The 26,312-nt window shown below is 28.4% G+C and overlaps 1 protein-coding gene across 1 annotated transcript in view; it reads right to left on the bottom strand.

Moving 5' to 3' along the window:
* LOC111039658 (FMRFamide receptor) overlaps positions 1-26,312 on the bottom strand; it is a 125,004-nt gene that overhangs the window by 76,783 nt on the left and 21,909 nt on the right. Inside the window, exon 2 of the mRNA XM_022323254.1 lies at positions 18,648-18,719. The gene's annotated coding sequence lies outside the window, so the exon portion shown is untranslated. The remainder of the gene's footprint in view (positions 1-18,647; positions 18,720-26,312) is intronic.

Raw genomic sequence — 26,312 nt, 5'->3', positions numbered from 1 at the left:
CACAAAAAAATGGTATTAGACGTGTATAATATATTTTTATATGTAAAGTGGCTGAGATTCAACCAATTCCTTATGAGCTATTTCGTCGAGTGGCTGGCAATATTATTAGCAAACTTTTCTCGAAACAAATCTTATCCAGTTGTGTTGAGTGTACACTTTGAAATGAGAACCGTAAAGTGTAATAATATTGTAACGATGTGCATCGTTATTTGCGTATGGTTAGATGTTTCAACATCGAAATTGTTGCGTTACGAATATATAGCTAATAACAATATTAGAAAACCCTGCTGAGTGGCACAAATGTTCAATAACACTTATCTATTGGATAATACAGCCATTGAGCCAAAAACAGACCTCTAAATTTATGGCAAAATTATCAACTGCTATTGACTCAGGTCATAAATTTTAATGAAAGTTGCCATCGTTTATACAGCAACGAACATGTTATATTATTTTTATATGTATACATATAACTTACAGTTATTTTTGTTTTACTACCAATATACGTGGCAGAAATGTGTATAACAATGATGCGCAGTCGACCAATTCCAGAAAGGTACATTTGATTTACAACAGGAGCCAAATGATTATAGTTGATAATTATATTTGTTATGATATTTTGGTTTAGAAACATATAACTCTAGAGAAAAAAAAAATAGACAATTTTTAGTGGATGTCATTATATGGGTATATTGTCTATGGTTTACGGCCTTAATACATTTATGTAAAATAATTTGTAGTGGAATTAATATAATTTTTCCGTCACTATAGTATAATACTTATAAAGTTATAAATTATGAGAATATTAAACAGTTGAAAAAGTTATCATTTTAAAAACTATTTGGGCTTTTATCTTATAAATATTTATGTATTTTATATTACATATGCCGAATTATTATCAAGCAGACCTGCTAAAGAATTCTTCATAACAGAATGTTTGCCTTTATTACAAATAATATATGAATAGGTATTGTATAATTTATATTGTACTATACACATAATATAATCATATTTACATATACTATTTAAACATAAATTTATTATGTGTAAAGTTGTTGCTGTAGAAGTTATTAGAACATAAACGCATAGGACAGGTAGAAACCAAAACTGCAGTGTCATAAATAATTTATAATATTGCTTTGGGTTCTGTCTATCCTATGAGTTCTTTTAATAGTACCATGAAGATTGAGATAGCAAAATTTCAGTACCATAAATTGATCCAGTTTAAAATTGCCAACAAAATTAGTGTAATATACTTCAGCTAGAAATTGACTTATACAATTATAAATTTTTCACAAATATCGTCCTATTAACTATAAAAACTTCTCCATTTTTGTTCCATCAAATCATGCTAAATTATTTTTTTTTTATGCTAAAAATAAAATAAAAACTTAACATAATATTGCAATGAAATAACATACGATTTAAAATATCATAATATAATATAATTAATTTTTTTTTAAAAAGTGGTCTAGAATATGTATTTATTATTACTTATTCATTTACTACCTGACTGCTGAGGGACCAATATAATTTACAGAGATATTAATAAACCTGAGTTGGTGTTACACATACTCAAATTTACAGTTAGTTGTTTCATTACAACATTATAAAGTTAATACAAATGTCTTGAGATACTGCAATAATAATAAACATAAATTAAATAATGCATATAAAAAAATAACAATAACAATAACAACATCGACTTAAAATAAGTGTTGGTGCTAGGGAAATTCACCTAGGTGCTCATTGCTAATGAGAATTACATTTATTTTGTTTTTTTTTATTTGATAAAATAAATAAATTAGCCTCACTGAGAAAAATTCGTATGGAGGTCCAGGAAAATACGGCATTATATAAACGTATTCAATGTATTATAGATTATAACTATTATTTATAATTAAGACAAACTGTTGAAGTTGTTATATATGTATTATAAATGTCTTACATATTATATTAACTACCTATAATACCAGCTTTTTAGTGGCCTGATGAGCATGGTGGTATGACTCAGTCACAAAATGTGTTCTGAGGTCAAGCATCAGCTTTTATCACTAGTTCCTAGATGGTCGATTACCCGGGCTTCATAAATCGAGTGACAAATAATTCTCATAATTTGTGACATTTAAATACCATACGCACGAACTGTAATATAAAAACTTAATAAGTATTGAATAAATCATAAATTCATTACTATATATCATGCACATAGTACATACATGTTAAAATGCATATGTATTTAGTAAATGAATACCAAAAACGTTGAGAATTCTAAGTGCTTTAACTTTCATAACTTTATATAAAATGTGTTATGTCATAAATAAATTATTACATTATTAGAAATAAAAAGGGATTTGAGAAGCTATTCTCTTTTTTCAGTCATAAAATGACTAATAAAAGTATAAGAGAATAATAATATATGAATGCAAAAGTGTATTTTATTTCATTAAGTTTGCATGTATTATACTAGTACAGGCAGTCTTATAATGTAGGTACTTGAGCAAAAGTATTCAAATACATTTAAAGTACTCGTATACGAACAATAACTACTTTTGAAAAAGTAATTGGACAAAGTATTTTAAATACTTTCTCAAAGGACCTATCTGTATTATTAATCAAATATTAATTTTCAACTACTTATTATTTTAATTTTATTTATTATCTAATAAAAACACACAAAGATAAAGTATTTCATAGTTATACCAATGATACAATGTTAAATGCTCAATGCTCTATAAGATTAACGTAAAACATGACAATAGTTTCAGTTGATTTATATGGTAAAAAATACATTTAAAAAAAAAAATGAGTATTTGAAAATGCCTATTTAATACATTTTTAAATTATTTTTATTAATTGTGTCAAATACTTATTTCAAACAATTTTCAAAATAAATGTCAGAACCTATCTGTACTTGAATACTTTTTTAAAGTATCTTTTACAAGTCTGATGCCGGGTCGCATGAAAAAATTATTTAACGGCCAAATAAAATTTAAATGGACCAATCATGGGCCGCTAAACCATGTTTAAGGGATCCTTAGCTCACCATTGATTCGTTAAATGTTTAGTGATTGTTCATGCAACTTGGCATGATTATAGGTATAGTTTTGTGTTGGTGAGAATATTTTATAAGACATTATTGATACCAAAACAAATAGGTATTTTGTCCATGCGCGGAGTAATCAACTTAAAACATTCTTCTTGTTTTACTTGGTACCTTGGTATACTAATGCTAAGCTGCAGAGAAATCACTAAACATTTGACCAATCAATAGTGAACTAATGATCCTTTAAACATAGTTTCGTCTCAGATGATTGGTCCATTCAATTGTATTGAATCACTGAGACATTTTTCATGCTTCACCCGAAATGTGTTTCAAATGCTAAAAACATATAAAACAGTAAAAATAGGTAGAATAATGAGGGAAAAATGTATTTCATCATGAATTGAATTTACTGTAATGCCTATGTAGTAGCAAAAAGCACGGAAAATATTATTGCGGAAAGGTCGATATGATAATAAATAAATTACCCTCGTGGGGTATCGAGATAAATATTATGACTATTGTTATTGGTTTATTGCGTAACTTTTAACTGAATATTTTCATTCGATAACACGCCGGGTAGACATCCAAATGTTTTAGTGTAGTCTTTTGGATTCAAAGAGCATTTAAGAAAAACATATCCGACTCGAACAATGTAATATTCATATACCATAACGGTTACGCCGTGGGAGTAAAGTAAATAGTAATTAACGAGGTTATTGAATTTGCGCGTGAAAAGCCGATGTCATTCGACGCACAATAATTCCTCTTGAAACATAAATAAGAGTTCAACACAGAAATCGTGTATGTACACAATATAATGGTAATTATAACTAATCAACAAATGAATGAGTTTTAAGCTCTTTTCGGATTTTTGTGCAAGCACCACTATATATAGTCACAGTTATAAAGCTATCTCCCAAAGTTTTTGTTTTTGTTTTACCCTCGTTCTCATTCGCCAGCGGATCTGTAGAAACATTAAAAGGGACTGATTTTACAGCGAAATAGATGGGTCATTGAGGTTTTGTACTATAGTGTCACGACAAAGCGACGTTCTATATTCGCCTCCACACAATACGCGATGAGTCAAATTTTTTGAAAAGTTTTTTTTTAGCATAACTTATATTATTATACCCTTATTTTTGTCCGAAAACATTTAGCAAACCTTTGGATCTTAGAACCATCAATTTCCATCATCCGACAATCCGTCTGAGAATCATATGTAATCTGTTATCCTTTTATCCTTTTATGCGTGCAAGTGTACCTACATATTAATATTATAATGTGAACATGATATTGTGTCGATAGCATTATATAAAATGTTGATTTAATTTTTTATAATAAAATATTAAACTGATAATACCCGTATAAATTAAAAATAAATTGGGCCCCTTCTATAGATTAAATAGTGTCAAAAATTGTATAATAAATTTTAAACAAATGTGTTTGTCGATTGCGTATAATATTATGTTGACCGAAGTCATTAATATACTTACTTGGCTTACCAATTAACTATATATTATATATATATATATATACTTATACTATATTACAAATAGATTCAATTTATATTTAGGTATACCCAAGTCAAGATTGTAAGCGATTAATCGTCGTTTTAAAACGGTCATCCTACTGCATAATATCAATTGTTTTTAATTTATATATTGTTCAAAGTTTCACCGCATGTTATAGGCGCAAGTAAATTAAATTTGTTTTCTATTATTCTGCCTTTTCGTTACTTTTTCTAAGCTTTTCCAATTGGCCGGCCGTCTTAAAACTACTGCAATGGAATTCGTGTATATAATAATATGAGATATACTACTGGTACCGGCACCGTGGTCGTACACAATCACTTACAATATATTTGGAGTACTTGTACCACGCCGACTTTGAGGTATAAAAGTAAATAGTTGTTTCGCGAACACGCGTTAACCGGTCAATCGTGGACATTGGTCATGTGTAGTTTAAGTCATAGAAATCGTTTGTAAAGTTTAAAATACAATGGCCAAGTTCAACGTTAAATACTCTGACATGTCCACAGTTGAGTAGGACAATAATATAATAATACGGAAATATACACATAATATGTAATATGTATAGGTACTCAGAAGAACGATTATGTGTGGAAGTACAGTTATGCCTGAGTCACTGTAGCAGGACTATACACGATTGGATTGCTAATAAGTGCATTGCGTCTGCGTTAGTCAAGTATAGATGACCTCTATAGATTCGTAGGGTGGACGACTAAACCCTATAAGGATTTTTTTTTTTTTAAGGATAAGGAGGTATGCGTGGTGATAAAAGAAGTGCAATACCCTGTTTGTTGATTTGTATTCCCCTACGATGTGGCCTCAGTCGGTGGTTAATATAATATACTGAATAGTGAATACTGCAACTATCGAACGTTTGTGTGGATTATTTTACCACCGAACTCTGTGGAATAATGGAAACGTTATTTAGTGTTAACTGACACACTGCACTTTCATTCGACGGCTACTCTCTCCCCCCTTCTCTCTCTCTCACTCTCTCTCTCTCTCTCTCTCTCTCTCTCTCTCTCTCCCTCTTTCTGACTGATCTGCGTAGTTGCCGTATATAAGGGATGTGCGACTTGTGTGGAATTATATAATTTTCCAAGAGTTTTATTCTCTAAGAGAATTTCCCAGATTTTAAAGTAGATATTTTATCAAATTACTTTGTATATCGAGGGACTAAAATATAACAGTAGTTGTTAAAGAAGTTATTTTAATACTGTTTACACCAAAATCGTTTAAACAATTTTACAGACCGGCAGTTTCGTTTGTGTTATAATGTACTCACGTTTTATTTTATTACGAAATGATGACGGTAATATGAATAATTAAAATAATACATTAAAACGTGTTGTCAAATTTAAAATTAAAAACATTTAACGCCGTTTGAAGTAAGACGATTGTAATAAAATTAATTCAGTTTTAATCAGCTTGTATGTTTATTATAGTCGTTAATAATTTATGTTAGGTATATTTTATACTCTGATCGGGGCATGGTTATATTGGTTTGACAATGATGTTTTTTTTTTTTTAATTTAAAAGTATACTTTTTGTATCCATCATAACGTTATGCAGCAGTGAAAATAATTATTCAAAAACACAAAAAGCTGTGAAGATTTATAATTTTCACAAAAAGATGAGAGGGCAATAGCGTTTTCTAGAGATGATATGATTTTAAAAATATTCTAGATACTTGTGTGCTATTTAAACATATTTGACATTTTACCAACTTTTATAGTTTTTCTCCGATTTTGTACTTTAAAATTGCTTTTTCAATGTCATTAAGGCTGACAATTTAATACAACTTTCTTCAAAAGTATTTTTTACGGCAATTAAAAAGTATTGAAAATATATTGTTAAATTATTTTAATAAAATTCAACAAAATCACGATCATTTTCCAATTATTTCTTAGTTAGAAATTCATAACATTTTCAATTTTAATAGCAACGGCTTGGAAATTTAATGAAATATTCCATACAAGCTGTTCTTGCAGGAATCTTAAAATATGTATATTCCATTTTTTATCTATACCCTTTTTAAGTTACAAATCTTTCTAGGCAGCCGACCCGTGCGCATGCCCTAATCTACATGGTAGACGTTGGTGACAAACGAGTATTACCAGACAACCACCAGACGAAAACTGATCGGCACCGAGTACGGTTCAATATTTTGAACATAGTGTAGACATATTTTATGAAATCGGATATCTAAAATAATTTTCTTGAATATATTTTAGGTGCCACTTCATTTTTAGTTCAAAACAATAGGGACTAGAAACTTACTATCAACACCTTAAAATCGATGTTATTGTACAAACTAACCTACATTGGTATTAACTTATTATAATTTACCTCATAACCCGATACTATATAATAAATATATATATAATTGCTTTGACATAAATTTGTTCACCCCACATCGTAATACTGTAATCGTTTTGCTGGTTGAAAAATAAATTATTATAGTTATATTATAAATATAATATTATAAAATATCCTCATGGTTCGATTTGCTAGCCTCCTGGATAAATGGCTCCTTATAGATCTAGTTAGAATATCTAAAAGTTTTTATTTCTAATGTAATTGAGAGTGTACTGAATAAATTGATGGCGATTAACATCACTTGACCATTATGAGTGATATTAATTATCAAGTTGAACAGGATGCTTATCTGTGGCATAAAAAGAGCGTATTTTATTTTTTAAAAGTCACACGGTTTGTATCGGTAATCCAAAATATCCTTGTTGACTTTTCCGGACGAACCTGTAGACGATTTTGATACGTTGGTATGAGGACCTATCAACAATGATGTATATTCGATTGAAAAAGTTTGTACACGCTGTGCTTACACCTTATGGCAGCTGGGAAGACATTTCTGACCTTTATGACTACATAACTCCGGCGTACACAGCCAGCGGGTGGGCACAGTACGTCTGCCGGCGTCAAATGTCTATAACATTTACAGGATTCTATTGCAAAAGATTCGGTTGGCCGACCGACTGCGCTCTGTTGTAGCTCATGCATCATAATATATAATGAATTATTGACCAAATCCTCGACTCAGAAGTTCGGCTTCAGTCTAATGCGCCCATGATAAGTAGGTTACGTTGAATCTGATACGTGATCGCTTGGGAGTTTGTTTTCTTAGCGTCGCGTCAACCTTTTTTAATACAAGCTTAGGAATTGAAAAATTGTATTGATTTTAAAAAAAACTGCGATTCAATTGAGTTTAGTTATTCCTATTTAATATAAATAAAGATTTCTAAATTATTAATGATATAATATTATATAATGTACATAATATAAATTATTAAATAAGTTTAAAAAAATAAGCTTTCAAATAATACTATAAAGTGATAAAATAATAAAAAAATACTATAATACTATTTTGTCTAATGTATCTATACATTTTTCGTATTGTTAAAATTAAAAATAATTAATCACCAGTAGAAAAAAAATGTATTTATATAATTATTATTATTCTTAGTATTTACCAATCAATTCATATTATTTTAAAGGAACGTGTAGCTTCCTATAAGAATACACTTGTTTAATGATTAATTTATAAATAAGATATTTTTTACCATCGTCAAAAGTATTGCACACTTAAAATTTAATCAAGTTAAAACTATTTAATTTTGTAAAGCCGTATGACGTTTTATATTAATTTCAAATCGAAATGTTGTTATTTAACATATCAATTATATTACTCTATACTGACACACGTTATAACTCGGACAAAAGAATATTTGAATGACTGAATAATAAATATTATTTTCTATGGTTGCTTTGACTTAAAAATAAAATAATATTAATATAAAGTTTACTAAAGAAACGCAATATAATATTATAATTAATGGTGTGTACGTATAATTTAGTTCGTCATTCTAGTAGGTAATAATTTGTTAAAAATTATGAAAATTAAAGAATAGTATGAGTTACAAAAAATAATTAATTCAATTGTTTAAAGGTTTTTTACAAGAACCAGTTAATAAGCCATACATCAAAACCTAATTCATAAGATTAATCTGGTCGGACTTTAACGAGGTATTTGGTCAATATTTTATCAATATTACTAATATTATATTAGTGGCATTTATGACATATTTAACTGATGAATGAATTGCCCAATTCATCTGGAAACGTAAATCAAACTGATGAATGATAATTGATAACCATAATATTCTGAACTACGGAAGCATGATGCAGTGTTACAAAATGTTAAATATAAATTCATATTTTACTAAATGTAATTAATGTTTTGAGAATAATTTCAAAAAAATTAACGAGCGCTAATTACATTTTGGCCCGAATTCAACTTGATTCAAGTTTTTACTTTTCTTGCTTTTAGAATTAAAGCGTAGCAATAGAAATCTTTTTGTATGCTATTTAACTTGATGTAAACTTGATGTCAGCTCGTAAATTATAAGGTTTTGTTTTTTTTTAAGTGAATTACCACTGGTGTAATAAAAGGTTAAATTTCAAGGATCTCTAACTTTTTTATCATGGTTGTTTTATAAGACCGAGGCAAAAATTAACTGTTCAATTTATATATGTTCATTAAATTATACTAATCGATATGGTTGTAAAATTATTTATTATTTATAAATTGAAAACGGATTTTAAGATCTTCATAGTCAATATGTTTATATTTGATCCTACTAACAAATGTTTCCATTTTGTGTTCATCTGAAGTAGATTCTCAGATGAGCGTTGAAACATTAATAACACAAGGATCCAATTTTTTTTTTTTAATCCATATATAATAGTTATACCAATCACAACGTTAAATTAAAAATATAGTTTTTTAGCATGAAAAATGGCCCGTTTCGAATCCGTTTAAAATGACCACGTCTTATCCGAGCTTAATGAATCCGTCTTACAAGTGTGCAACGAAAAAAATTTTAGTTCATAATTTCTTATTCAGCCTATTTATAGTCAGCTGTTAAAATATTAGGGTAATTTTACCTATTATTGAACTAAAAGTCAAAAATCAACAAACCGCTAAATATGGTGTTAACACTTACCCCTTAAGTTTGATGATAGAAATAATAACACCCTATAAAAATATATCTCCATCGTACGTATCGTTAGCCTTCGTTTAAATTTTACAGTGTATTCACCTATCAAACTTAAAAGTACAAATATCTAATAGATATACAGTCATACAGATCATACATCTACACAGATATACAGAATAAACTAGATTGCTAACTGCGATACAGCAACTGTGTAATTGGTTGAGGTTACCGGCCCCCGTTTAAATCAAAACCAATGTTCGTTATCACTCGTGTTTATAAGATAACATTAAATAATTTGTTTTCGTAAAAAATATCCATGTTTATTATCGACCATGTTATCATGTTATCAACATTAAATAGTTATGATAAGATCCCATTGGCCTCTTTTAAATGGCGAATGGTAGCTTCACGTATTATCACAGATAGCAATCTAGTTTATTCTAAGCAAACTCGTGGTTATCTCTGAAATTGGCAGCCACAGGTTGTTTTTTTCTTTTAGTTCTTTACCGATATTGCTTTTTATTTTATTTATGATATAATAGAGATTAGAGATCGACACAGCTATAATGTATAAGACATATATCGTTTTAAAAATACAGATTATTTCAATATCGTTTAGGCCCCAAGGGTATGCTGCTATTAGCAACATTTTTTCTTAACAGTGTATACACAGTTTGCTGCTTATATTTAATAAATGTTACAACATTTCCGGATAATATAGTTTTGAATGTTTGGTACGAACTATTGGTAAATCTAATTTGATTCGAATGTGACAAAATATAGCAAAACCAAACATGAATTGTTTTATGTAGGGCGTTCATTTTATATATTATTCGATTTTGTGAGACGAAAACCACAAATACGGTTATGGTGTACTAAAAAAAATATTTCCAATTAATTTTTAATAAGAATTCGTAATATTGTCAACGGTGAACATTGTAGCTAATTTTTATTTTAATAACTATCGCATCCAAAAAAGTTTATAGTTAAAATTATTAAAATCGAATGAAATACATTAACACGTAAATAATCTTTTAGGCCAGATTTGAATGCTACGAAAAAAGTATTATACATTTATAACAATATTACTATAGCAATAGTAATTGTACTTTAATTCGCATCTCTCGCACTATTGTCCAACAACCTTCGCCTGAGCATTGCAGTTGGCAGGCAATTTGTTTACAAACATTGTTTCAATAAAATATGTTTAATCCACGTGGAAACAGCCGGTTTTGAAAATAATTTATTTTGAATCTCATTCACTCCCCATCCACATGCACAAACACATGTCGTATTATTACATTTTCTCTCAGTGCCCTGCAGTGTAAAATAATTCAACCAAAATTACATTATTGTTCAGGGTTAATCGATTGTTAATCAAGATTGATATGTACAACACGGAGAGCATTTATATAATATAAGTTTTCATATTAAACACAGAACATTGTTTATCAGTTAATAGTTTATAGTGTAATTTACTATTGCTAAAAATGTTCTGTTTCACACAATCAGATGGGCAGTGTAGAAAAATAAAATGAAGCAAAACATCTTTCCGGTTAATTTATAGTAAGTTATAAGTGTATTACTATTCAATGGCATTGTATATTTGAGTTATGTTTTACTTTATATATTTCATTACTTAATTTTATATTTTTTGTTAGTGCATTTAAAAAATAATGATATGACGTATATTCTTGTTCCATTTTTTTTTTTTTTAGTACAAGTATTTTCTTTAAATTTTAAATAATGTGTTACGTGTTATTAAAAGTTAATTTATCTTTGATGTAGTTATTTTTTTTCTTCAATTCGATTTAAATAAATAGAGCTTTATACATCTGGTCAGGAAAATTCAATTAAAATATTAAATTATGTTTACTTGAATCGTTTTAGTACTTAACTATAAATAACTATTACTCCGTGTCTCTTAGGATTAAGTGTATATTATATATATAAATATTATAAGCTTTATAATTGACTAAGTTTATCAAATAAAGTAAATATTTTAAAACCACATCATGATATTACATTTTTTGGATTTTAAGTAACTAAGTAAATGTTAAAACGAGAAGTTGTGTTCTTAAAAGATTTACTCGTGAATAAAATGATACATTACCTACGTACATTTTATAAAATATCAATTTGAGTGAATTCGTACAAATTACGTTCGAATTTAAACCATATTATTTACTTTTAAACTTATAAATTTAAGTAACGAAACCGGGAAAGTAGCTTAGCGATACATAATAGATTTAATTGTGCCTCGTTACTCAGTTGCGTTGGTCTCAGTAATGTATACTGTATTAAATTTGAATTCAATCATAAATCATTGCATATGAAAAACAATTATGTGCATAACAAGTATACGAGTATTGGTGTCCAGGATGCACCATATTTGTATGACAAATTTTAAAATATCGTAAATACTTGTATTGGAATAACAATATTAATATATTGTTAACTTATTAATACGTATTCAGTGTTGACTCGTGATTTAACGCTTTACATTAGGTATTATAATATAACGTTTTATATAATATCTATTCATGGTTAAATAGAGGTATACCGCGAGCAGTGTTGATGCATGTTATTGTTTACAAGTGATACCACGGAGTTTTTAGTCAGTAATAACTGCTATAATTATTTTACACGACCCTCCAGTGTGCTAGTTTATAAGGGTCGTGTAATAATTTACTTACTAAATACGCGGTACCTACCACGCACTGATCACTTGGTTATATTATTTCAAGTTGTAAATCATACTTTAAATACAGAATTAACTAAAAAGAAATAATTCACCGTCATACTATACATATAATAAAATATAACGCTTTTTCGTAAATACGAACTATAAATTACAGTAATTTGTTATAATCGCAGTATAGGTCATACCATAATATTTTATTTAAACTCTCATCATAATTTCACCGTTAAAATTATTTTAATTACCATGAAGGTAAGTTACATGATACCTAAATCTTTTTTATAAATGTCATATTATAATAACTAGTCATATAAAAATAATTACATGGAAAGTATGTTTTAGCAATATCATGATTTTTAACGATATTTTCAAAACGAAGAACTTAAATATACCGGACCAGAATGTTATTTATTTAGTTGAATGGTAGGCAACGTTCTGTGTAAGCATAAAGTGGTAAGCAATAACATATATCAAATGCTTGACACATTACTTACTTAAAAAAAGGTATCCATAAAGGAAATAAACAACGGCATTGAAATATTGGTGCCGGTTTCATTGCTATTGGTTAACAATAAGACACTTATGACACGTTAATAGCACGAAAACGGTTCGTTAAAAACAGAATGGGGAGAATTCTCAGGGGATGACACGTCGATAGAAAATATTCACTCAGTCATCTGTGTTTATCGAAAACTTTGATGCCTAAGGTAAGACAACACGACAAGCCAGCGGACATGCCAGTCACATGCGACGTATCTAAACGGCTCACCCGTCGAAAATATGACGAAGAAGCACTGGATGGTGGTGTACTGAATAATGGTAGACTGATAAGAATGTGTCATGATAAGGAGTGACCGCGGTAGTGATCCTACAGACTTATTGAAATAAAAAAGAGAGATTATAATATTTTGTACCACCTTATTATAATGGATGTGATCTTCGCAGTTATTGCGATTCTCAGAGTAGCTGAGTTCGTTTCTTTAATAATTGTAATAATTAAATAAACGAGTTTCCGAGATTGACTCAGGTATTATACACAAAAAAATGTTATAATAAACAATGATATTTTTTCCTGGTTGTTAAAATAATTTAATGAACTGTATCATTATAATGACGAAATAACCACGTTCATATTATTATATTATAATAGTGGTATGTATACAATAAAAGAATGACAATTAATGCCAATGTGACTGTGATTTTTTTAATTACAAAAATACATTGAATAAGATAATAATATTATTTAGTGAATGTATATTTTTTACTTTGTGCAAATAGTTGATTTTTTTTGCTTTACGACGAAACACTTTAGTGGAGCACTCATATTACCGAGAAGTGGTGACTATATAATATATATACTTTGAGACAAAAACTACTTTTTAAAAATATTCATTTATAGATACTTATTTTAAAAAAATATTTGAATATTGTTAAGTAAAAAAAGTATTTGATTACCAAATATATATCGTTAAAAGAAGTTTTTTTTATGAATACTTTCAAATTATTCATAAAATATTTATTTTGCCTTTTAAATTACCTAAACCGATTTTCATGTTTATTTGTTAATTTTAGAAAGCATTTCACAAATGATCATTTGTTGCGACTATAAATTACTCATCGGTTTTCTTTTTCAAGGTATTTGAATTTTCAGTTGTGCATAACTCAATAAAAAGCGACGCGAAATCTATAATGAAAATAATTTCAAACAACATATGGCTACGAACTTGGACACAAGCTTCTTCTAAGCTAAACGAAATTATAAACACCATCATCGTATGGCTCTAGTCACCGGACATCTCCAGAAAAATAGAAACCACAATCATCAGAATATGCGATTTGGACAACAACCAATAACCCACCAGTATATTCTGTTGAATAGGAATGACCCCCTTATATGCGCCAGTTGTAGCGCACCTCCCAAAATTAAACAGGAATGCCTCTCGTTTGAAACGGATAAACGAGAAGCAGCTAGGAGTAAGTACCAAATATTCTTTCTGAAGCCTATCATCCAGACAACATAAAAAACCCAAATATCTTTATAATTAAGACCAATTCAATCAATCCTCCGTGACTTGATACTTGTATACTAATATTAATACAATTTAAGATATAACGTAAACCTTTATAAAGTCGTTGCAGCCAATGACGCCGAAGCTTTAAATAAAAAAAAAAATTCAAACAAAAAAATGTTTATATTATTTTATTTTTTATTTATTTTTTTACACTGTTAATGTTAAAATAGAAAATATATAAACTAAAAGAATACGTATTTGAAAACTAATATTTACTCTAAGACCTAAGTACAGATACCTAGAGGAAGTATTTAAAATAGGTACCAATATGTATTTTAGTGCTTAAAAAGTATTTGAATACTTTTACTCGAGTAGGTACTTTACAAATGATTCTCGATGTAGTTGTCTAAAATAAACATAGGCTCAAACAAATCAACAAACATATTTTAATCAAAATAAAAGAAGTTATCTTATAATTTAAAAAATACATAGGTACATCATTATCACGAGGCGTTCATAATTATACCAACATCCCTGACAGACAGAAATCAAAATAAACATTGAACTATCAAAAACAAAAACAAAATTTACTACATATTAAATACAACAAACCTAATTATGAGTCAAATATCTAAGGGTGTCTTAAACAAAATACTGTATTAAAAGTAATGATTGAAAACTAATTTATGATGCAATTTGACAGATGCTGCAAGTCGGGTTTGTGTGCGATGTGTAGAATAATATACTAATATCTATATTCCAGTCACGTATGTTTTGATCTAGCAGTCCATTGTTTCGAATGTTCTTAGTTAAAACATAGAATTTTCTTAAGATAAAATAAAATGTCACAGCACAAAATATGGTTTGCCTTTTTTTTAATAAGACGTGTTTCAATGAGTTTAAAATATGATAATTCGCACATTTTGTATTTTTATTTAAATCTAATATTATTTACATACATAATATATTTTTAATAACTCTTGAAATAAATTATTCACAAATATTATATAATTTTCAATATGTTAAACAAATAATTTTTGATTTCTGTTATTTTTATTTAGATATATATATTTAAAAATACAATATATTTGCATCTATGAGTTTAACTGAACTTTTTTTCTAAACTATTTTAATAATAATTATGAACTCAAAATGGAACTAAGAAAAAAATATATAAATTTCATAAAATTAATCAACTCTATTACTATAACTCAATGTGATCGAATCTATAATTGTATAATGTTAATATCTGATGTGGCGGGCCACGTGCAATTTATTGTACATTTAATGGTATTTGTAGGAGTCGTTTCAAATTAATATTTGAAACAGAATTCTATAAGAATTATGTACTAAAGGAACGTTTGTCATACTAAATTTTAGAACCTAGTAATTTTCAACAGAATAATAAACGTGTAAGTTATCTCCCCGTAATTAAATGAAAAGTAAAATTTATTTGATCTCAAAATGCTCTATGAAACACTCTTCTGTTATTGAAATCTCTTTCTGATTTTTCTTAATGCAATTTTCGACAATTTTTGGCAACATTTGTTATTTTTGTATGCTTAACAAATTTAGATTCATACTTAAGTTGATAATTTATAAAAGAAATAAACCCAATGTATACATGACCAATTTATTTTATTTATAATAAGCTCTTAGAACAGTGTGGAATTAATCACATGTTCAAAATGATATATGTATGTGTCGTAACAGAAAATTAACGAGCCAATTATACTGAAATATATCCATTTGATTTTCAATTTTTTTTTTTTTGGTTTGAATATTAAGTTTCAAAATCCTAAACTATTTTCTTTCTATGTGATATCAGATAAACAATTTATTCATAAGCCTAATATTGGTATTTTCATCAATGCTATTTTTGTATCATTGTATGTTATTACAATATTAGAATACTATTATGTTACTTAAATATTTCATGAAATATTCATTTAAATAAGTACCTGTATCACAAGTTATTAAAATAATATTATCAATCAAATCAAAACCAAAATATATATTTGATTTTAAAAATGATCCACAACACAATATACTGTTATCATTTTTATTTCTAACAAACTCTGTAAATTTACCTCATATTAAACTTTGGAGTACCTATATTGAAACGTGTTATTTCCATAAAAAAAATGAAAACATTTTGAACCGACATTAATTTAGGTGCGTAATTATTACGTAATATTTTAATGGTTATTTTTTATGTCATCAAGAAATCTTAAGACAATTTGTAATTATTTTAATTTCTGAATTTCATCGTTGACAACAATCGCTGAAACATAATACCTGCATTGCATTGCCATAATTTGTCCTCACGGTTATATTAAGACAAAATATAGTGATAATATTATTAAATTTTAAGTGTCATAAATGTTCTGATGCTCGTTAGTTGTGAGGACTGAGGACGTTAGGTAAATGTTATTTCGGACGGTTTTTCATATCAACCACGTGCGGTTATCTTTTCCATCTATGCAAGCACGTAATACGTTATGAGAAAACCGTTTCCACTTTCCAGTTTTATAGAAATAGGGTCTTCGAACACATTTACATTACATTAAACGAGTGTGGATATAGTAACATCCAAGATGCATTACAATTGATTAATATTAACGGGTACAGTCATAAAAGAGATAAAATGAATTCCCTTAATTTTGAGAACGGCTTTTATGAGTAGTGTTCAGCTAAACCAAAAAAATTGTTTTTGAGATAAAAACCACCAATTTACAGTTGTTGTACGCTGTTATTTCTCCGCATAATTACAAGTTCACTGGTATCTCGCCGAGAGTACCTACGTTGATTATTATTTACGATAACGTAAACGATGGACCTTTTGCAGGAACCAATTTTTTCAAACAATTTTAATATTATTATAAAAAGTAAAAGTTATTAATGTTGACAATCATTATTGTTCAGTGATGTTGTGTTTACATATTAATTAGGCTTAGTGGAAAAAAAATCATTTGATTTTTGACATTATATTCACACTCAGATAGTCAGCTCTACACCAAAATATATTATATTCTTATTTTTTATCTTAATATTTAACAAAATAATAAATAAGACAAAAATGTCCCTAACTCACAGTTGGTCATAAATCATAACATACTCACATAAACTGTAATATTCACAATAAATATTTTGTATATTCTTAAACAAACATAGAAGATGTTAAATACATTATTCTATTATGCATTTTACATTTATAGAAAAACGTCTCCTATCGGACACCTCTAAAATATATATAACATCCAAAAAGTAAAACACACAAACGTCCTACTAACTGAACTCTCTGAAACAGGCACCCCTGAATAGCGGACAAATTTCAGCTACCGACTAGAGTAGTGCGGTGTTAAGAAGTTTCACTGTAATCTTTTTAACAATAGGTAGACTATTACAATAAACTAATAGCTTCCAATGATCACTGCAACTACCATGAGTTTTCTAAAAATGTTATTTTGAAGACTTTAATTTTGTTTATTACTATATTACTTCAGTAACGCCATATTAATTTAAGAACATTTTTTTGTCAAAATATCAACTTGTGAAATATGTATTAAAAAAACAAGGAAATAAAAAATTAAAGACTCCAAATATATGGTCAATTCTTCTGATCAAGCACCCCAATAAAATTATTTATTATTTTCAACTAATTTTTCCAGATATAAATTATGATGTAGGACATTCACTTTTCGGTTCAGCTAAATTATTAAATTGTTTCAATAATCTTAATCAATACTTCTATAACTTCCATCAATTATAACTCCTTAGTGTATGTCAGCTATAGAACGCTACACAAAGACTTAAATATTCAAACCCTATCCACACTGGCTCCATACTATCAGGTACCCATACAAATTACAAAGTTCGAGTACCTGCCTCTAAGTATACATATGAAACCACTCTAATTCGGTATTTATCAATATTATAATATTGTTCCCGATTATCCACCTTGTCATCACGAAGAAAATGTTCTGCAATATACTTAATATTTAACTCTAAATAACTATATACCCATGCAAATTATATTTGAAGTAATTTCAGTAGAATTGCCTCATTCATCGTGTCACCATGTGTATACAATATACATGACGTATATTTTATGTTCTAAGCTGGCAAGTATTTTATTAAGCAGATGTTATGAATATTTTATTTTAATTAATTGATAAAACCAATCAACTGAATTTATATACGTATATTATATGGGACCACATTGTAATTTTCGTTAAAAAATAAAAATCATAGTTTAGGCTATAGAACATGAAATGAATAAATGAAATTTAAAATTTAACATGAAGCTCATACAATATTCTAAAAATATAATATACTGACCTGATATCAACAATTTGGTGAATGAGTATTTGACATTTTTAAACTAAATATCCAGCATGGTCTTTTACGAAGCTGAAACAAACAAAAACACATTTGATTAGGCATGATAAATTATTTAACGACTAATTAAACAAATGGGCAATACCACCAGATATTTAATCATTTAAACAACATTTAAAAAATAATTTAATGAGACATTGTACCTATTATCAGTTTAGCACAAACCATGTATAATTTCGACTTTTTTATAATTCAATATCTTATTAAATGTACTTTATGTATTTATTCAAAAGTCTTTTAATTTAAAATTTTTATAAAATATCTATTATATTTTAAGCTATAAAAATGAATACTAGATATTAAAAAAGTTATTAGAATATTCGTGAGCAAAATTAGCTTATCGCAATAACATGAAATTATTTTCATCATTGAATAATTATTATTTTAAAAGTATTAGACGTTATAGTATATGCGACGCGCATATTTCTCATATTGAATATTTTTATTACAATGTTACAATATTGACTTGCTGAGTAAAAATTATTTAATTTATTGGAAAATACAATTTAGAACAGAAAACTAAACTCAAAAAGTATTAAAACATATTATAGAACCTTAAAATTGTAGACAAACTGTATTTGTTCTTATTTTGCTAAAAACGTGTAATTAGCTTATTTTAATAAAATCGATCCCATCAATTAATACATTTATTTATTATTGATTTAGTTTTAAATATTTTATAGTTATAAATGAGCAGACAAGTTGTACAGTAAGTTTTAAAATATTTGTTAATTGGTAAACTTAAATTAATACTAATTTTCGTTTTATTTCTAGTTTATTTTTAAACCAAAAACCACTAAATTAAATTAATTAATGTCGTTACCGATTTAAGATTTAAATGCCCACTCATATCATATTTTTTTTTAAATAATCCAGACAGAAGAGGAGGTCGTTGATGAAAACAGCTTCTGTACAAGTTGCTTAACATGTAAGTAAGTACCTAAATAAATGATTAGTCATATAAATCAATATTTTTATTTTCAGCATTAAAAATTCCAACTATGGAATTATCTTAAAACATGCTTAAAATGATTGTAGATTTGTTTAGTGGTTTACTTGTATTTATATTATATACATAACATACAACATGAAAATGTCCAATAAGAACGAAGACGAAGTATATGAATGGTCGGATTTAAGACCATGCCCTGGAGACATATTCTTATTGGTGGGAGGGAAGGGAGGAGATAAGAAAAAATGACACTCAAGATTTTATTCTCCTTTGACATTTTTGACTAAACATATTTCACAGATCCCATTTACTGTTCATGTATACAGTATGCTTCTACAATTCTACGCCTATATAGTGAGCACCAGAAACGTAAATCACATTTGCATTTATTTAACAAATAGGTTGATTGTGAAAAGCCATTACTTATATCATTGACAATGAACACATAAGTCTTCATCGATATGACACTCAAGTATTAAGTACATTGTAACATTTCCTTTTGTGAAAAAAAATAGATCGATGTTATTTAGCATCAATAAAATATTATGATGAATACTTGTCAAATATAGGTATTTTTCAAAATTTAAGAACCAATTTTTTTTTTAAGCTTAATTCAATATATCTTATGATTTTCTTATAATAAGTAATATGACTTGTGTTCAATGTAAATAATATAAAATAGGATCAGAAAAATGTGTAAGCATAATAAATCAAATTAGGCTATTGTAGTGAGTGTGATTAAAAATATTCTAGTTCCACGTTGTTAAAAAAAACACAGTGAGTTACGTTACACAACCTTAAGATTACATCCTTAACAATTGGTATTTTTGGGTCTTTTATTTGTTGTGATTTATTTATAAATAACAATAGTGTTCATTATATTATTGAACAATGTATATAAATACAAAATATGAAATTCACTCATCCTTAAATGTTAAGGTGGTCGGTTGCCAACTGTTTTATTTAATATCATATTTCTACAATTATTATGACGCAGTGATGCGTTTTGAATAATAAAAACTGATTTGAGATTATTTTTTTGAAGTGAACAGGATTTTAATATGATAAAAAGAAACTGTTTTTCTAATTCTAAAATATTATATTTGGACACAGTTATATCATTTGTTTACAAAATATATCATTATTATCATATGAAATATATAACATAATATATAAATATATATATTGTATAATAAAGAATTCAAATTCAAACAAATCATATTATACTATATATTTTATTTATTATTTTAAGTAAACATATAATGTGTATTTTTTTTATTTGTCCTTGAAATTTTTTGGTTTAGATATCACGACTATTAAAATAAGTTCATGGTGGGGGGGAGGGGGCACATGCACCATATATGCAATCTCGTAGAATATGCTAGTATAGTTGATTTTGTTAACTGCAAAAAATCATACAAGCGTTAATAATTATTACTATACAATATTACAAATAATATAAACAATATCGGTACAACTGAGTCTCCGCTATCTAACCGTCTTCACGAGTATTTGCCTGTGAGAGTAAACAACAGTTGGCTGTTCAGATTGTGATAACTTGGGTATTTAGAACTTAGAAACGAATATATTGTGTAGTTGCACGATAATTATTATTAACGTTTACTAAGCTACGAAAAGCGTAAGTACAACAAATAACAATATATCGAGTAACGTAAACAAAACAAGTCAGAAAAGCTCACTCTGAGGCCGTGCTAAAGTCCCGGTTTCTAAATGCATTTTAATACAAAGCTATAAACTATAGTTCCGTGTACAAATTAAAACAAATTTGGTTTCATATTTTGTTATCAATTGATAATGTTCTTAATATATTCTGGTACTAATCCATAATAATGCTCATATGCTGCTGTACCTACCTATATTTAATACTGACTCATATAGATGTACTTTGAATAGAACCGTTGTTAAATTTGAACCCCAACAATGGAGCACTGTGATGGACTATTATATGACTACGATGGCTATTAATAAATAACATAATATCGACAATTGTAAGTCGTAACTGCTATGTGCTGGTATATTGCTGGTAACTTACAGAGGGATGTACGGACACAGCGGGGTTCTAACAAACTTATGTTTAGAAAAATTCAGTTAAATATTATTATAACTGTACAACAGAAAACTATACCCGATAAAGGCTGACTACAATAGGGATAGGGAAGTACGTACCCTCTGCCTTAATAAAAGTCCGAGAAAACGTTTAAAAACAAACTCAATCTCTGAGAACAGAGATATTTCATCGTTTCCGGAAACAGTGCTTTGAAAGTGCTATTATAATAACATTATAATGATTAATTATAACTACTCATAAGCAATTAATCGGCACTCGATATTGACTAGTTGAATAGCGGAGAAACACGCCTCATACTGTAATGATTTATGTATACATTGTGTTGTAAGTGTACTACACTGAACCATGCAGTAATTAAGTTTCCAAAGGGCTCGTTTATTGTTCAATAAATTATTATTGTTTTGCATTATTATTATCCTCATCATCACCATATCATATGTTTCGGTTTATTTAAAATCTATTTCTACTACCATCAAATAAATGTACGGACACGTAATTTGATGACGTAATATCGTAATGCGCGGTTTAAACTGCTGTTGAAAAATTGAAAATTTCAAACTATTTCCGTCGTCATCGTAGCGGTACTCTAACAATATAACATAATGGATATTTGGAACAGCTTTGAATTCTTAAACGTTTATACTTTGGGTAAAAAAAAAAATACGCTGTTTTTTCAATGCAAATTGGTTTTTATTCAGACACCTATTTAGTATTGAACACACGGGGCGGGCTATCAAATCAAATGGATAAGAACTAATTGGCTTAGGGATTCTCGGCGTTGGCGGCGGCGGTGGCGGGTAATGCGATGGGAAAATAAAAACTCCTCAGATTCTTCTCCATTTGAAGGGTGGTGGTAGGACGGGGGAGGGTGACGCGAAGACGATGTGACACAGATAACATTGAGTGGATTTTTTTTTTATTTATTCCGCTCGTTTTGCCCGCAGTTTTTCGTACGGTAGGCGGGGATGGTCGCAGTGTGGGGGGGGCCGGCGGCCGCCGGTGGGGGTGACGTCTGCACAGTGCACACGCTGTAATCCTCTCAGGCTCATTATTACGTCGGCGAATTTAAATTAAAAATATATTATAGAGATCCTGGATACGCGCATTACTAAGTACACTCGGTCGAAAATCCTCCACACCTCTTTGCATTTATAATAATATAATTTTGATGTAAACCCTTTGTTGACCGTAAAGAGATTTACGCGAGTGGATTTCGGTTAGTGCGCGTGCACGATACCTACGTCATAGTTGTTGTTGGTACCTGCTATTATACACATAAGCGCCATCGCTGGTATAATATCATACACACATACATATTACAATAATAATATTATATGCTTTATCGATTACTTCATTAAGGCATACTTGGCGTGCGGTGTGCGTTTACATCCGGTGAATGGCTAACGGATATCGGCTAACCGTTTTCAGGAAGGCGCTGTGCGTTTTTGTTGGTCGGGAAACTATTGCCAAATGGAAATTCGTACGGAGGGTATAAGTTCTCACAGCAAGACGGTAGGTGCGTATAACATAGCGTGTTATTATACTTATGGCGTTTTTGGTTTTCTTTTCTATTTTTCGGGAATCTTGCAGGTAAAATGTTATTATTATGCCAACAGAAATAACGCCCCACGCACATACACATTCTTATAACATACTGTTAACGGTACCGTAGTCGCGGTATTCACGTAGTCTTTATCGATAACAATAATCCAGCTAATACATTAACATCGTCGGACATACTGCCTTATTTTTTCAATAAAAGAATATGAGATAAAATTCTAGTCAGATTCATTGCGGGTGCTTTATTTTATTAAACACGTTGTGTTAACATAATTCCATTTATACGGAGTCTCGTAAAAATAAATAAACAACGAGCAACAAAATATATCTTGCAAAAGCACTATTATTATTATAGAGATGTGAAAAAAAAATGAAAACTTTTAATTAACACAATTGTTCAATTTAAGATTTAAATTCGTTACTTCATTTTATTTTGAGTTCACTGCTAATCAAATAATATTTGTTATATTTATTTTAGTCATAAGTTCTAAAACATTTTCTCACTATATTTATAGCTTTTGAGTTTTAAATTAAACACTAGAAATTCAAAATTTAAATAGTTTCCAGTTTATATTTAGTCGAAATTATTTGGAATAAAATAATATATTTTTTAAATTTAGAATAATTGAATTGGCGATCATTTTGAAGTATTAACTATAAAATATATTGTCGAATATAAAGGTAATAGTAATTTATATGTTATATTGCCACTAGTGTTAGTTAAGCAATTAAAGTGTAAATGTTTTTCAAAAACTGTATACCTACCCTTTTTTTATTTTTGTTGACGTTAGTTCTCTCGACATAATATTGCATAAGAACGTCAATAATATAAATTTTGCTAATGTTTCGAATAATTAACTATATTTAATCATGTCAGTTGATATGGAATTAGTAAGAACTAAGAATGAAACTACTTTTGAGAAGGCAAAAATAATGTATTAATTGCAAAGAATCGTGTGTGATTCATATTATCACATTATCTACCCATATTTGACAGCGAGTTAACTTACGAGAAATCAAATCTTTTACTGTAATGAATACATGAAAGATAAACATGAAATGTATGGTTGAACTGAAAACAAATAAATTAAATGTGCATTTTCGAATGTAAAATGAAGCGCGTATAATATAATATATTGTACATTGTTTGAACTAGAATTTGTTATAAAATAAAGCAGATAATTTATAAACCATTTGTACGTCAACATATGAAATAAAAAAGTAATACTCATTTGATGGACTGTGAATAAATGGCAAAAAAACATCATCACATGTGTACAATGCTCGATGGCCAATTACAGCAGCCACGTTGTCAACTTCAAAAAGATACATGTTGTCACACATACTTAAAGCGTTATAAAAACAATGAATATTAAGCTTGAAAGTGAAATTCAAAGAAAAAAAAATGGTCACGGTAATTAATATAAACTTAGATTAATTATTCATCACAGCTGATTATTTCGTACTCATAATAATAATAGTTGCTTACTAACATTTAGGTTTAAGATTAACCTCCACGATAATTATTATTGTCTCTATCCAAGTTAATGACATGTATAAGATATCATAATATTGTTATCGTATTATAATTATTTTAACTTAAAACCATCGTTGCGTATACTATTACGAGGTGCCACTTCAGTAATATTATTTATGTCTTCATTTGACATCGGTTTTGTATAAGAATTTAAGTGTGGAATATTTAAGTGTTATTTCCCCGGACCCCATGAAGTCTGTGGAAAAAAAGATAATAATACGAATCTTAATAATTATGTAAAAATATTAAACCTTTCTAAATAAAACACGTTACTTTGGTAGTACTTGTGAAGCTTCTTAAATATTATAATATAATCCTTCGTTAGTATAATATTATAAGTTTAATAGCTTATGGATTAATTTGAATTAAAATGTAAAACAGTTTTTAGAATCTAACAATATCTAATATTATGATAACATATTTTTGTTATAATATTATCTCATACTCATATTTATAATTAAACATTGTAGTTAACATTGTTACTATAGGCCGTAAACAAAAATTCTCCTCTGTTGTATATTTAAAATGAAGACATTTTTCCCGTTGCACAATTAGAATAATGTGTGAGAGAACTGCTTTGCTTCCACATAAATTTACTTATTTTAAAGTCGTATAAATATAAGTATCTGTTTTATATTGGTTACATTTTTTGAAACAAATGTCATAGTTTTTTTTTTTATTGAAATCTCCTTAAATCTGCTTTACGTGGTTTTGTAGACGAGTGTTAACAGCTAAAAATCTCATTTCCGTTAAAATGAAAAAACAAATCATTTTGTTACAAGTACACGCGCACTCGGTGTCACGTAACTCGTGATATATATTTTGGAACTTGGTGATTTAAAGGCCGTTAAAAAAAGATCTAGTGCGCAGTTATATTATTATAATATATCTGACTAGGTAGTTATTATGTATCGTGTTTCGGGTTAAAATTTAAAACGACGAGGATTTGAGCATCAATGGCACAGATAAAATACGATTTAGTCATATATTATGATGTTTGGCTGATGATAATTTATTGTCTAGTTGTACAAATGAATACCTATACATATTATATAATGTATTATACTTATATGCACGATAATAGATCTACATTATCCTACTGGAATCCAATACCTACATTGAGATGACGCGCTTGTTCTTGTATCACTGAAAAAATATAAGTGTTGATAACATACTATATAAACACGAATAATAAAACACTATAGGTGATCCGTTCACGTAGAACCGAAACAATCAAACATAATGAAAGTACACTTAAAACGTCGAGAAACTGCTGTATTCAAAGTGACCAATCGGTTGGCTCTGTACCCTCTATATATTATATATATATATATATATATGTGTGTGTGTGTGTGTGTGTGGTGTGTGGTGTGTGTGTGTGTGTGTGTATGTGTGTGTGTGGATACCATGTGACTGCGTGAGCGTATATTATAAAGTAGAACTACTTTGGCAGTACGTACGACTAGA

This window comes from Myzus persicae, unplaced genomic scaffold (assembly GCF_001856785.1).
Source record: "Myzus persicae strain clone G006 unplaced genomic scaffold, MPER_G0061.0, whole genome shotgun sequence".
Classification (NCBI taxonomy): domain Eukaryota; kingdom Metazoa; phylum Arthropoda; class Insecta; order Hemiptera; family Aphididae; genus Myzus; species Myzus persicae.
Note: the sequence above shows the minus strand (reverse complement) of the source record. Positions and strands in the feature narration are given on the sequence as shown.